The sequence below is a fragment of the Odontesthes bonariensis genome, chromosome 4 (genome assembly GCF_027942865.1).
Source record: "Odontesthes bonariensis isolate fOdoBon6 chromosome 4, fOdoBon6.hap1, whole genome shotgun sequence".
Lineage (NCBI taxonomy): Eukaryota > Metazoa > Chordata > Actinopteri > Atheriniformes > Atherinopsidae > Odontesthes > Odontesthes bonariensis.
The window spans coordinates 40,744,248-40,757,776 of record NC_134509.1 but is presented as its reverse complement, the minus strand read 5'-3'; the positions used below and the strand labels follow the sequence as shown (position 1 = coordinate 40,757,776).

General features: G+C 41.3%; 1 long non-coding RNA gene across 1 annotated transcript in view; it reads left to right on the top strand.

The window, feature by feature from the left end:
* Positions 1–10,605, top strand: part of LOC142379101 (uncharacterized) — a 312,744-nt gene extending 302,139 nt beyond the window's left edge. Inside the window, exon 4 of the long non-coding RNA XR_012769649.1 lies at positions 10,559–10,605. This is a non-coding gene — a long non-coding RNA (uncharacterized LOC142379101). The remainder of the gene's footprint in view (positions 1–10,558) is intronic.
* The last annotated feature ends 2,924 nt before the right edge of the window (positions 10,606–13,529 follow it).

The window sequence follows — 13,529 nt, the reverse complement described above, 5'->3', positions numbered from 1 at the left end:
AAGTTCACCAGTAAGTTCAACAATTTTCAAGAGTCTGGGCAGCTTTTAAAAAATAACTGCCCATAACTTAAAAAATCTAAACTCGTTTTATGGTTTTACCACTGCATATCAGTAAGTCAGGTGAGCTGATGAAATCATTTAGGCTCAACCAATTCAGTGTTCTAATTCAGCTGATGCTCCAACCATTGGTGGTTAAATCTGATGTTTTTAGTTTTGTTGTTGATCAAACCTTTTTAGTGATTTGACTATTTTACAAACCCAATTTCGAAGAAAAAAGCAATAATTCTTACATTTACTTTGACTTTTGTTTCGTTGAGGACAGTTGTTTCATGTTTTGTCTCAATAAACTCTTAATTTGATACACATCCATGTTTGTGTTGCAACACATTAGACAAAAGATGGGACTGGCTATTTTAGAACTCGTCATAAAGTGAAAACAAAAAGGAAAATAATGATGTGATTTTATTTAGGGGTGTATTACTGTCTTTCAAAAAAAGTACATTCTTTTTTTATTTGAAGGCAGGGTTGTTGTTTTCTCACTATATATTGTAATGCTCTACCTCAAAATGTGGCCTTCCCATTCAAAAAATATCTCCTTCCATATCAATATGCTTTGCTTCTATACAAAACTGTACACTGCTGCTTGTACATATCTCCTGCTCCTATATATCCTCCTTCTCTGTGCTCATGATTCATCTCCGATTTTTCCGAGTAGTTGTAAGATATTATTTTTTCTCTTTAAATTAAATGCCAGATCCAAAAATTGCAACATTTTACAATTCAAAAGTTTGCCGTAATACTATGGAGATATTTTAGAAGGTGTATATAACATTCAAGAGCTTTTTTCTTTTTTCTTTTAGCAGCACCTGCCACCATTATTTCACTGTTCTCTTTGGGAGCGCTTATCTGGTTGATCATCTTTTTACTGTTTTTCACTGTAGTTATTTTGACAGAAACATTATTTTCTTGGACATTATGTATTTATTGTCTTAGAAATAAACAAAAAAGTATTTGAAAATTGGTTGTGCTTAGAGCCCCCACTAAAAGTCGATGGTGACCAAGAGAGGTTGAAGAGGCAACAGGAGCTAACTGATCTCAACCTTTACTTAGTTACATCAACTCGTAGCCTGTGATATGCTTTGTGGAATTTAAAAATTGATTTGATCACTGAAATTTGTATCATTACATAACATTTGATGTCACATGACACTGAAATTCACATTGTAAGTACATGTTACGATGGATGTTGAATAAATATATACAATATACAACTGATATTGTATCTGCATTCATTAAACGTTTATCTTAAAAAGTCAGTCTAAGCTACATTTTGGTTTCATACTGAAACAAAACATCCTTAATATATAAGATATCTGCACAGTGCTTCAGTTTACATACCAGCTGTGGGCACATTGATCACCAACTGGCAATATTTCAAAACTGCCAATGGCATGTACCTACCACCTCCAAGAGGGTTGCCCATGAGCACATAAATATTCAAAAAGGCAAGAATATCAAATCATGGCAACTGTGGCAGGTGAAATCACATTTGATACAAACTTGCACCAGCCATGATCAGTATTGGACTACTCAGTTTATTTCAAGTGTGTAACGTGTTTCTGTCTATAACTGTGCAGTCTAGTAAATCCTTATTTAGCCTTCAGTGTCTGTCAGGATTGAATATGTAAGGAGACATAAAACCACAATCACCAGGGACACTGCTACTGCTGCTTTGCTGTCACTCTGTCACACTCATTCCCTCCTGACTCCTTCTTTCTCCTTCTGGTAAACACAGACATGCTGTCAGTTTCCTGCAGGTCAGGTCAGGGACACTGATTTCTGCTCGCCTGCTGTATTCATAGTGGTACAGAGTTTGAGTGGTGACTATCTTTTTGTTTTAAGCTATCGCTTGTATTTGGCATCTCATGGTCATCCTCGTTGTTTATTTCTTTTTCCAAGAGTATCTTTTTGGCACATGCTAAACAACAATATAACATATCACATCTGTTGCTACTGTCCTACTCGAGGATAAAGAAATATCCACTGAAAACTTTTTATACTTTTCAAAGTGTTGTACTTTACTTTAAAGTCAGGTACATTATTTATTTGATTAATTCCAAAGACTATAATGTGTTTGCTTTATTTTGTCCATATCTATTGATTCCTAATGCATCTGGTGAGAAACAGCCCCTGTGTAGATGATTGATAACTGATGTTTACACAGGTGTATTACAGTTTGAACCTTTTTGGTCCTGTTCTTAGCCCGGGGCTAATAGCAGTCCAGAAGCCTTGCCTTTGCTTACACTGAGGTTTCAAATCATCTGAAAGAATCTGACATTTATCTTAGCTCAGGGTCAACGTATTTTTCTCTGAGAATGTGATACTCTCCTGAAAGTCTGATTTTAGCAGTTCACTCCTGAAAATCTAATGGTAAAGATTTATCCAAGTTGCTGCAGTGTGCAAAGGAGTCAAAATCAATCTTGAAGCAGACTCTTAGTTTCATTTGACTTTGTTCTTCAATGAAATTCCATGATGGAAACTGTTAATTTGTTTCTTTATTTAAAACAGTGTCATACTTATTTGTTGCTAGGAGAGTTCTGATTAATTTTGCAATCTGTAATTTATGCTTGATTTTTGCTTGACTCCACCCTCTCACAGCTTTGTGGAAATTAAGGTCAAGGTCACATTTATTTATAGAGCACCTTATAACAACCTAGGTTGACCAAAGTGCTTAACATAAATGAATAACAATAAAATCCAAAGTTAAATTTCACAAAGACGAAGAGAAATTAACATTAACATTTTTGTCTAAAAGCTAACCTTGCCTTATCATTACAATTACATGCTAACATTGATGTCACTACATAGCCTTGTTGATAAACTCCCTACTGAAATGCAGTTCTTTACTTTTCTTCAAGCAGATATTTCCTGTCTTCATACCATTCTAAAGGGATATAATCTGACCCAAAACATAATTAGATAACTTCAGTGATAAATCAAGTTACCATTAGTTAAGTTGTACTTGGCACAACTCCACTTAAAAAAAATCTATTCATCCACATACTCATGTATGGTCAATCCCACATTTAACAGTTGCATGTTAGGAGACATGCTATCATAGCGAAACTGTAGTCAGTGGGCAGTAGAAATGGTAAGAGATAGATCAGGAGCTTCTACCATTTCGGTGCAATCAACATCAGTGATGAAACTTGTAAACTTCTGACAGTCCAGATTTTCTGTCCTTAGCTTCAACTTTTAGTATTTATCTATTTGAAAGGTGATGCTGAAATTCGACCATGCTGATGAAATCCACCCTGGTGAGGAGTGTTTCACCAGACACAGAATCCCAGAATCTGCCGACCTTTATCCTTCTTGTGGTGAAGGCAAAGCAGAATGTAGGGAAGACTGGCTATGAAACCCATAATGCGTCTAATGTGAATGATTGTGTTTACTAACTTAAAGACAAAACACCCTTCTCAAAGGGATCACTGTCGGATTACGTCAAAGTACTACTTTCAGATCAGTTTTAACATTTTAAAACGCCATGGCAACATTCTCATATTCAAAGGCAGATTTATTTGACAAAAGTAAAAAGAAAACATTTGAAGAGCTGACAGTAGGATCTAGGGAGAAGAATAGAGACAAACAGGACTGCCGGGAGTTCAAGTGTTTGGCTGAAGAAAGGTAGGAAAGATTTTTATGATCGGTCCAGACCAGTACGGGTTGCTCAGTACCCTCCAGCCAATGATGCCATTCTTCGAGGGCCAATTTAATGGCCAAGACTTCTCGGTCACCAACATCATAATTTCTCTCTGTGGGTGATAAGCGACGGGAGAAGAAGGCACAGGGATGAAGTTTCCCGTCTGAATCCGAACATTGTGAGAGAACTGCACCAACACCCGTATCTGAAGCATCGACTTCAAGAATGAACTGCTTGAGAGAATCTGGGTGAATGAGGATGGGTGCTTGGGAAAACCTTTCTTTGAGTGCCAGAAAGGAGGAGTTGGCTTTTTGAGTCCAGTTGAAAGTAGTCTTAGTGGAAGTGAGTGCAGTAAGAGGAGCGGCTGTTTGGCTGTAGTGGCGGATAAAGCGGCGGTAAAAATTAGCAAAACCCAGGAAACGTTGTAGTTGCTTGCATGTCTCAGGGGTGGGCCAGTCCAAAACGGCTTTGATCTTATCCGGGTCCGATCAAACCTGCCGACCCTCTAGGATGAATCCAAGGAAGGTGACTGATGGTTTATGGAATTCACACTTTTCAGCTTTGATGAATAATCTGTTTTCCAGGACTCGTTGCAGGACCATCCTGACAAGATGATATGCATTACGGAGATCAAGCTTGGTGAAAATGGTGGATTCTTGAACAGGCTCAAACGCTGATGAAATGAGGGGGAGAGGATACGTGTTCTTGACAGTGATGAAATTGAGTCCACGATAGTCTATACACGGCTGGAGGGACCCGTCCTTCTTCCCCATGAAGAAGAAGCCCGCCCCCAGAGGTGACAATGAGTGGCGGATGATTCCAGCGGCAAGAGACTCATTAATGTAAGACTCCATGGCTTGTCTTTCGGAACGTGAAATATTATATAGTCTGCTGGAAAGTAACGGAGCACCAGGAAGGAGGTTGATGGCACAATCGTATGGTCGATGTGGTGGAAGGGACAAAGCTCTGCTTTTACTGAAGGCTTGTCTGAGACCATGATATTCCTCGGGGACCAAAGAGAGATCAATAGCGTCGGCCTCATCAGAAGTCACCGGGGGCAGGCTTGGAGGAACGGCAGACTGTAAACGGGATGAGAGACAGTTTGTAGACCAGGATTCAATGCGCAATTCTGACCAGTTGAGATGTGGATTATGTTGCTGTAACCAGTTGAAGCCAAGTACTATGGCTGATTGCTTTATAGGAAAGATGTAGAATGAAACAAGTTCTCTGTGGTTACCTGAGATGATGAGTTCCAGAGGGGGCCAGTTCCGTGCTGCGTTTACGGAAGTGCAGGATGAGTTATTTTGTTTTTGTGGTGTTCAGTGAGAGGTTGTTAGCAGTTGATGTAGTGGGACTCTGTCTGGTGTTACAGTCTCAAAACAGGCAAAGAAATGCTTTACATCCTCTGCCAGTGGGGCGTCACCATTCACAGCCACCTGATTATTGTCTTTATAATAATCGTTGTTGATGTGCTGTATTCCCTGCCACATCTTCCTTGGGTTATTTTCAGTGAAGTGCTCCTCAATTTTCAGGCCTGTTCTTAGGCTGCACTGTAGAGGGTCCTTTCACCAGACCTGAAGGCGGAGTTTCGGAGTTTGAGGAGTGCCTGTACTTCACTGGTCATCCATGGTTTCTGAATTGGGAAAACCTGAATCCGTTTACTGACTGTGACAGTGTCCACACAGTTTTTGATTTAGGAAAGTACAGCGTCTGTATATTCCTGGATGTTTAAATGTTGAAAATTGCCCAAACAGTGTTTGAAAAACAGTGCTGTAACTGAGGGAGAGCATCCTCGGGCCACGTTGCGATAGTCTATCCGTGGCTTTGTTTGTCTCCAGAGGGGGTTGTATGAGGGGGTGCAGTACAGGCAGAGATGGTCTGATCTAGCAAGATGGGGGATGGGGGTGGCTCTGTATGTATGTCTGATGTTGCAGTAAACATGGTCCAGAATTTTATCCCCTCTGGTTGAACACTTCATGTACTGGACGAATTTTGGCAGAACAGTCTTTAAGCACGCTTGATTGAAGTCACCGGCAATAATAAAAACACCCTCTGGGTGGGCGAGCTGTAGTTTGTTTACAGTCGCATGCAGGAGGCTAAGGGCTGTGCTAACATTAGCATCTGGAGGGATGTAAACAGCCAACAAAGTGACTACTGTTAGCTCCCTTGGTAAATAAAAAGGTCTGCACAACACTGCCAGAACGTATAAATCAGGGCAACAGTGTGTGTCAATGATCCTACTGTTACAGCACCAGTGGTTATGTACGTAAACACAGAGCCCCCTACCTCTGCTCTTACTCGAGTCTCTGTCCCTGTTGTGCCGGTGTATCGTACGGGCCCGTTAGCTGGACTGCAGCGTCGGGGATCAACGGGTGAAGCCAGGTCTCCGTGATGAAAATAACGCTGCAGTTCCGGATGGCACTCTACATGGCAAGTATAAGCTCCAAATCGTCCATTTTGTGTGTGATGGATCTGGCATTGGTAAGGAAGATGCTTGGGAGCGTTGGTCTGTGTGGTTGTTTGCTTAGCCTAGCATCTAGGCCTGACCAGCATCCTTGTTTCTGCTTCCTCTCCATCCACCGTCTCTGTCGCTTGCTGGGCAGGTTCAGCATCCACATAGATCCCATTGGTCTCGCTATGTCTTTGGGAATATCGTGTATGCGTTCACATTCCGTGTTTATGAAGAGTTTTAACCCTAGGCCGAGGTTGTCAAGTCCTGGTGACTACTTTATGGTAGCCTTCCAAAAATCTATATAAAATACTAAAAACACAAATAAAACTAAGCACCAGAATGGAGAGCAAGGAGCCGCTGCACCCGTGTGCGTCATCATCTTGTCAGAAAAAAAAGGACAAAAGTTCTGACTCTCTCTACCTCTGAGGCGTTGATGAGGAGAGGTCGGTGATCTGCAGGCGCCCTCCTCAGATCAACCATCATCTTCTTGGTTTTGTCCACATTCAGGGACATGTTGCTGTTGTGGCAACAGCTCATCAGTTGGGCAACCTCCTCTACATACAACCCCTCATTGCTGTCGCTGATGAGCCCAACGACGCTGTCATCGGCTGTCATCGGCTGTCATCGGGCGTATTTTGTGATGTAGTTGGATACTGACTTCACAGTGCAATCATGCGTGATCAGCGTGAACAGCAGGGGGCTGAACATACAAACCTTGGGGGTGCTTTTGTACAGCCTGATAGTTTCTGATGTTGCGCACTGACTGTGGTCTCTCTGTCAGGACGTCCAGAATCCAGTTACAGGTGGGGTGTTTAGGACCTCAGCTGTTGGCCTCGGTTTCTGGTTGGCACATATGGTGACAGTCTTAACAGCAGTTACGTCCTCGATTCACATTTCACTGTATCCAGTCACAGTCAGTGCATTCCTGTATACAGGTGAGCTGGTTGTAGCTGGCTGCTTCCCTGAACATGTCCCAGACTGTGCCATCAAAAAGAGTCCTGCAGTTCTGAGATGGCGCAGGCCACACTGGGATGGTCTTTTGTGCAGGCCAGGAACGTTTCAGCGTGTAAGCAGGAAGCAGCAGGACACAGAGGTGGTCTGAGAATCCCATGTGGGAGTGGGGTGTGGCCTTGTGTGGATCGCAGATGTTTGTGTAAAATAAGTTCAATATGTTGTCTCCTCTGGTAGCAAAGTTCATATGCTGGTAGAACTTGGGTGCAACAGTTCTTAAGTTGGCATGATTAAAATCCCCAGCAATGATGAAAAATCCGTCGGGATGGGCCATTTGTTGCTCACTGATGGCTTCATGGAGTTCTAGTAGCACTAAGTTAGCATTAGCACTAGGGGAAACATACATTGCTACAATGGTAAAGGTGAATTCCCTCGGTAGATAATACCGCCGGCATTTTACCACTCAAAAACTTCAGCTGTGATGAGCAGGGTGAGTCCATCGCCATGGGTCTTACCGGAGAACTCAGTGTTTCTGTCTGCACAAAACTCTGTTAGCTCCTGTAGCTCCTTTGCCGGGTATGTTTGACTTTCAGCCATATTTCCGTGAAGATTAAAACACAACAGTTCCTTTTTTTCAGGATGGGTGGTCAATCAGAGTCTGAGGTTGTCCGGTTTATTTTCCAGATAGCGTACATTGCCCAGTAGTACTGACAGGAGGACTGGTCGGCTCAGATTAGCCTTTAGCCTGCAGCGTACACCCGACCGCTCGCCCCGCTTCCGCATCCTCTCGCACCACTTGCAGTGCCTCCTCACGGGGCCAACTCGGTCAGGTGACGCCTTGGGTGGTCTTTGTCCCCGCTGTATTCTCAGGCTCTGTAACTTCTCAGTGTGGGGATTAAGGTCTTGTATTTGCTCTTTGAGCCCAAGTTTAAAAGTGCTTCTTAGCTGTAGCTTAAGTTTGTTAAACAGCTAGTCTGACGGGCTGTGGTACAGTGATGCAGTCTCCAACACACAAAGAAGCACTTTCCATTGGAGCCGCCGAGGCCGCTGCATATGTGCGTGCCGCCATTTTCTAAAGGAGAAAGATGAAGAAAAATGGATTTTTTTTAAGAAAAATTTAAATTGCACCAGCACAATATGTGTGCCTTTGTTTAATTTCTCACTTCATATTCCCAGAAAATTCAAAATGAAAGATAGCTTTCCTGTCATTTCAGATTTGAAATGATCCCTATAAAATTGCATTTATCACTTGCAATGAAAATGGATAAAGGTCACAAAGCAAAACAGACACTGCATTATTCTTAGCTAGATAAGCAGTACAACAAAAGGCACTGAATGTTACATCTAAAATATTGCCTAAAATGTAACCACTTTGCCCTTTGATGCTTATACGACAGATGTGTTGTCTTTCTTTTCCACAATCAAAACTGCTAAAGTGGACTTCAGTTTGCTGAACAAATAATGGCAACCGATGGCACTCAATGGGTTTAGTGTTTCAGTCCACACTTGAAAAGAGCTTTACAGGTGAGATCCAAGCATAATTTTATTATCTAAGCTTGCCTGTATTAATAACTTGTGTGTAAAATAAAAAAGTGGAGTTGGAATGTGATGCGGAAAGGCTTTTTTTATCCATGCAAATGGTAGTACTTTTTGCAAAAGTAAGACTTTGGGGATGACCTTTTAAGGACTGAAAATACAAACCCTTGGGTTAAGCATACTTTAACCAGATTTGCTTCTTTTACAAATTATCTTTTGATGTTTGACAAGTTTATTTGATTTAGATGAACTTTAAGGTTAAATCTAATTAATCAAACATAGATATGGGGTAATTTCCCAGAAGTTCAGTGCTTGCGCCTAATTTTAACAATTACAATCTAGAGGCTTTTGCAAATATCACAGATTCTTATTCTTGGCATCACCCTAAACCTTGATCTTTTTTAATCTCAAAGTATTTTATAGTTTTCAAGTTTTTAGGGACAGTGATGGGATCTCAATTTTTTTCCCAATGGTAAAGGAATAGTTCGCCTCTTTTGACATGAAGCTGTATGACATCCCATACGAGTAATATCATTTATGAATATTTTCCTACCCCCTGCTGCGTGCTGTGAGCTGAGTTCCAGCCTCGTTTTAGGGTTGACAAAAGTAGTCCAATGCTGTGTAGGCCGTGCAGACTGAAGTGCAGACCGAGCAGTCCCCTGCTTCCGAGCAGCAAACACTGTAACAGGTGCAGCTGTCGGCAGGCGGCAGCAGGCGGCAGCAGGCAGTGATACGAAGGGAGAGAAAATAGGGCCAAGCGATTGTGAGGTCTGACTTTTTCCTGGAGAACGATTTTGTGATGCAAATGTATTACTCTGTTGAACGCATATTGTTTTGAGAAGCAAAACGCTTTATTTTTTAAACCCCAGTCAACTAGCCGGACTACTTTCATCAATGCCAAAACGAGGCTGGAACTCTGCTCACAGGACGCAGCAGGGGGTAAGAAAATGTTCATAAATTATATCACTCGTATGGGATATCATACAGCTTCATGTCAAAAGAGACGAACTGTCCCTGTTGCCCCAGTGACACTGATGTATGTTAGTGAGTACATCACCCTCACAAACATATTTATCCTCTCACCTTTAGTGCTATTTAGTATTTCATATATTTACTTACCCATTTGTAAGTATACTTAGCACAAATAAATGAATTTGAAAGAACATTTTTCTTGTTAATCTAATAGAAAGATTAAGATTTATTGTCATGCACATATATACAGAAAATTTCTCCTCCGCTTTTGACCCATCCAGGTTGGCACCTCTTGAACACACACATGCACAGGGTCCCACACTCATAGAGACAGGTGCATACACCGGAGCGGTGGACTGACACCCCTCCAGCTGTCAGTTTACCCAATTTTTTAATGGCAAGAGTGGGAATCGGCCGCCAACCTTTCGGTTACTGGACGACCCACTCTAACCACTGAGCAGAATTTGTAATCAATAGAAAACTATAATCTGGTCCCTTAGTTCTCACAAATGGAGACTCACTTTTCTTTTGAATCACAGAATAAAATATAAAGGTAATGTATATAAATGTTTATGGACAACAGTGCACACTCTATGTAACATACTGATAAAGCAACATGTCTTCAGTAAGAGGGATCTTCTGCTTCACCGCAGTTAGGACCAATGGAAAATATCTTCTTTTTTTCCCCTTCCCTTTGGCCAATAACTTTTAATCAGTGCAATTCTTACTCTTGAGTTTTTCCGAGTTGTAAAGTGAGTTGTAAATTGTAAATAGTTACTTGTCATAAACATCATCATACATTCTTTTTTTATCCTCTTCCTAAAGTAGACCTGCTTTTCAAATTTTGTGTGCATTTCCAATCAAATCCTTGAACTTTGACCAAAAGCTTGTTATTTCAGAATTAATTCAATCAACCAATAGAGGATTCTATTTTTGTTCTTTTTCAGATCTTAACAAAATACCTGAATTCACACCATCACCAGTCACTGCTGTTTCTGGTAAGTACTTTTTATCATAAACTCTTGCCATACAAATTAAATTTTAATTCAGTTTATCTTGCACAAAGTGACAGTTGGCTCATGTACTGCCTGAGGTTTCCAAGTGCTGTTGAAGAAAACATGCCTTCATTCATGGCTGTTTAACTTAATATAGAGGCTTTGTGTTCATCCCTACGAATAAAACCAAAGTTCCCAACCCGGGCCCATTTGGCCTTTATTTAGAGAGTTTATTGCTTTACATTCAGCATTTTCTTCTATGTTAGGGATTTTCTTAACAGATGCTTGATTGACTGTTGTCTTATTGTACTTTTGATTAAATTAGGATTTAGGTTTTTATTTCCTTTCCGATGCCAACAATCATATGTACTTTGTTCAAAAGAAAACGGTCAAACAGTTTCTTTAAAATCTGAGAATACTTTTACTTTATACCTTGTAAAGTTTCTTTGGAATGGGTTAAGCTGCTTGCTCACACGGTAAAAGTAATAATGTTTTTTATGAGTCTTGGTCCCAGTGAAAGCACACTCTCTTCCATTTAAGCTGTCTGGGGTGTATAAAGTCAAACATGTTGTAGAAAAGTTTCAGTTGAAAAACGAAGAGACCAGTGTTGCCTCAGATAAGGTCTGCTGCCTTTCTCTACACCTCTGTCTTCACACTCAGAGAATACGGCTTCTTTCAAGTCTGTGTAAGTATATTCTGTGTGTTCTCAGTGCACTGCGTACTGAAAGTAGCAGGTCTTCAGGGGCAGGTCTGGACCCAAGACTCATTTTAATGTATGTAAAAGACATGGCTCACTGGAGAGCCTGTGGAAAGGACTGATCACCCAGAGGGATATGTCAGAGACCAGTGTGTGTGTGTGTGTGTGTGTGTGTGTGTGTGTGTGTGTGTGTGTGTGTGTGTGTCAAAGAGGAGAAAGACAGTGGTTGAGATTTGGACATGCACCAGTGGTCTGCTTTCAACTACAGTTTTAGTCACTGACACTTTCAGCAGTCATACGGACACACACACCATTGGGCCTGTGGTCTACCACATTTGCATAAGACTGTTGACTATGGCAGGACCTTGCAGTTTCACTCCATCCTCAAACAGTCCATAGAAGTCATTCACCAATTCAGCTTCATAGCATGTGTTGCTTAAAGTACAGTGACATATGTGGCTTCTATAATGTCAGTGAACTGGTCGCTCTGACTAAGTAGTGGACCGTCTAGAGCAGGGGTATTCAACTAAAATTTAAAGAGGTCCAGTTGGAGAAAATTTCTTGAACCAAAGGTCCGGAAGATTATAATGTCTAACTATTTAGTGTGATATATATTTAAGTTTAGTGTGATATATATTTAAGTAGCCAAGTAGTTGTATCAACATCTGCATGTAATCAAAACCTGACGGTTAAATCAAATGAATTCAGTACAATTCAAAAACTTTTTGACAATATTTATTGTCACGTAACATAGAACTGAACATGTATGTATGACTGCATATAAGTATAATGTTCTCGATCATAGCAGGTGCTCTATCTGTGGTTATTGAAACCACTTGTTTTGGCTCTATCCCTCTCTTTGTTAACATCTCCTTTATGGCCAGGTAGAGGTCTTCTCCTCTTGTACTGGTCTGAAGGGGAGTGACACCTAACAGGTCTTCACAGAACGCTTTCTGGACTGGTCATATTGGGCTCTGAGACCACTTATTTTCTGTGATCTCACTTCAGATTTGAGTGGGTATGTTTGTTCAAAACCTTTATGTTTTGTCTCATAATGGCGTTTCACATTGGCACTTTTTATAAATGCCACAGTCTCTGAACATATGAGACACACTGCTTTAATGCTCCCAGTGGGAAGTATGAACAGAAACGAGTCTGTCAATTCCGGATTAAATGCTCTATTTTCGCTGTCCACTTTTCTTTTTTTGGAGAGCGCCATTTGTTACTTAATTTTCTCTACCTTTCTCCGTCTCACTCCTGGACTTTCTCCGGCTCCGTCGTCCGTTCCTCTCCCTTTCTCCATCTCACTTCTATTTTTCAACTTTCTTCAAGTCAGTCGTCTGTATATCTCCCTTTGTTTTCTCTAACTGTATGCTATCTATCGTCTTTTAATGTGTAACTTGACTCAAAGACTACAAAAGCTGCGTCGGTTAAAATGGAAGCGCTCCGTCAGGGTTTATCATGACCTTCTGTTTTTGGCCGGTCAGGTCCGGGTCCGTATGGGACGGCTTTGCGGTCCGGACCCGGACCGCGGTCCGCCAGTTGGTCTAGAGGTTATCACTCCAACTGAGTAAAAGGTTAACATCTAATGAGTCTTAAAAGATGACAGATGATACATTCAGAAATATTTGGTTGAGATGTCACCTTATGGCAAGAAGGTTTAAATCTTGGCCGGGGCCTTTATGTGTGGATTTGTATGTTCGTACTTTGGCTTCACCCCACAGTCCAGGCTTGGAGACCCACCGATTCGTGCAAGGATCGGCCTGGTAAATGCTAGATTGCCATGATTTAAGACTTTCGTCTGAAAGGATTTCTTCACGTCCAGATGATTAGATTATCTTTATGTGCGTGACACGTGGTTGAATGTTGGGCCAGTGTTTTCACTGAACTAATACCCTCCGACTGCTGCCATCTGGATCCCGCGCGGACGTCGGGCCAAGGAAGAGGAATAACAACCAACTATAAGAGTCACCATTAATGTAAGCAACTACTGCTGTCACCCTAGTTCTCCAGTTTTGAACCGGGCATACTTGAGCTGGCTCGCCCTCACACAGTATTGTGTGTCTATCGGCCTCCCAAATACAATATGGACATTTTAAATGACTTTTCCAACTACCTGGCTGAAATTATACCTAAATATGTCTGTGTTCTTATAGTAGGGGATTTTAATGTTCTTGTGTGTTGTCCTGATAAGCCAATAACAAAAGCCTAATTTGGTGCAGTTTG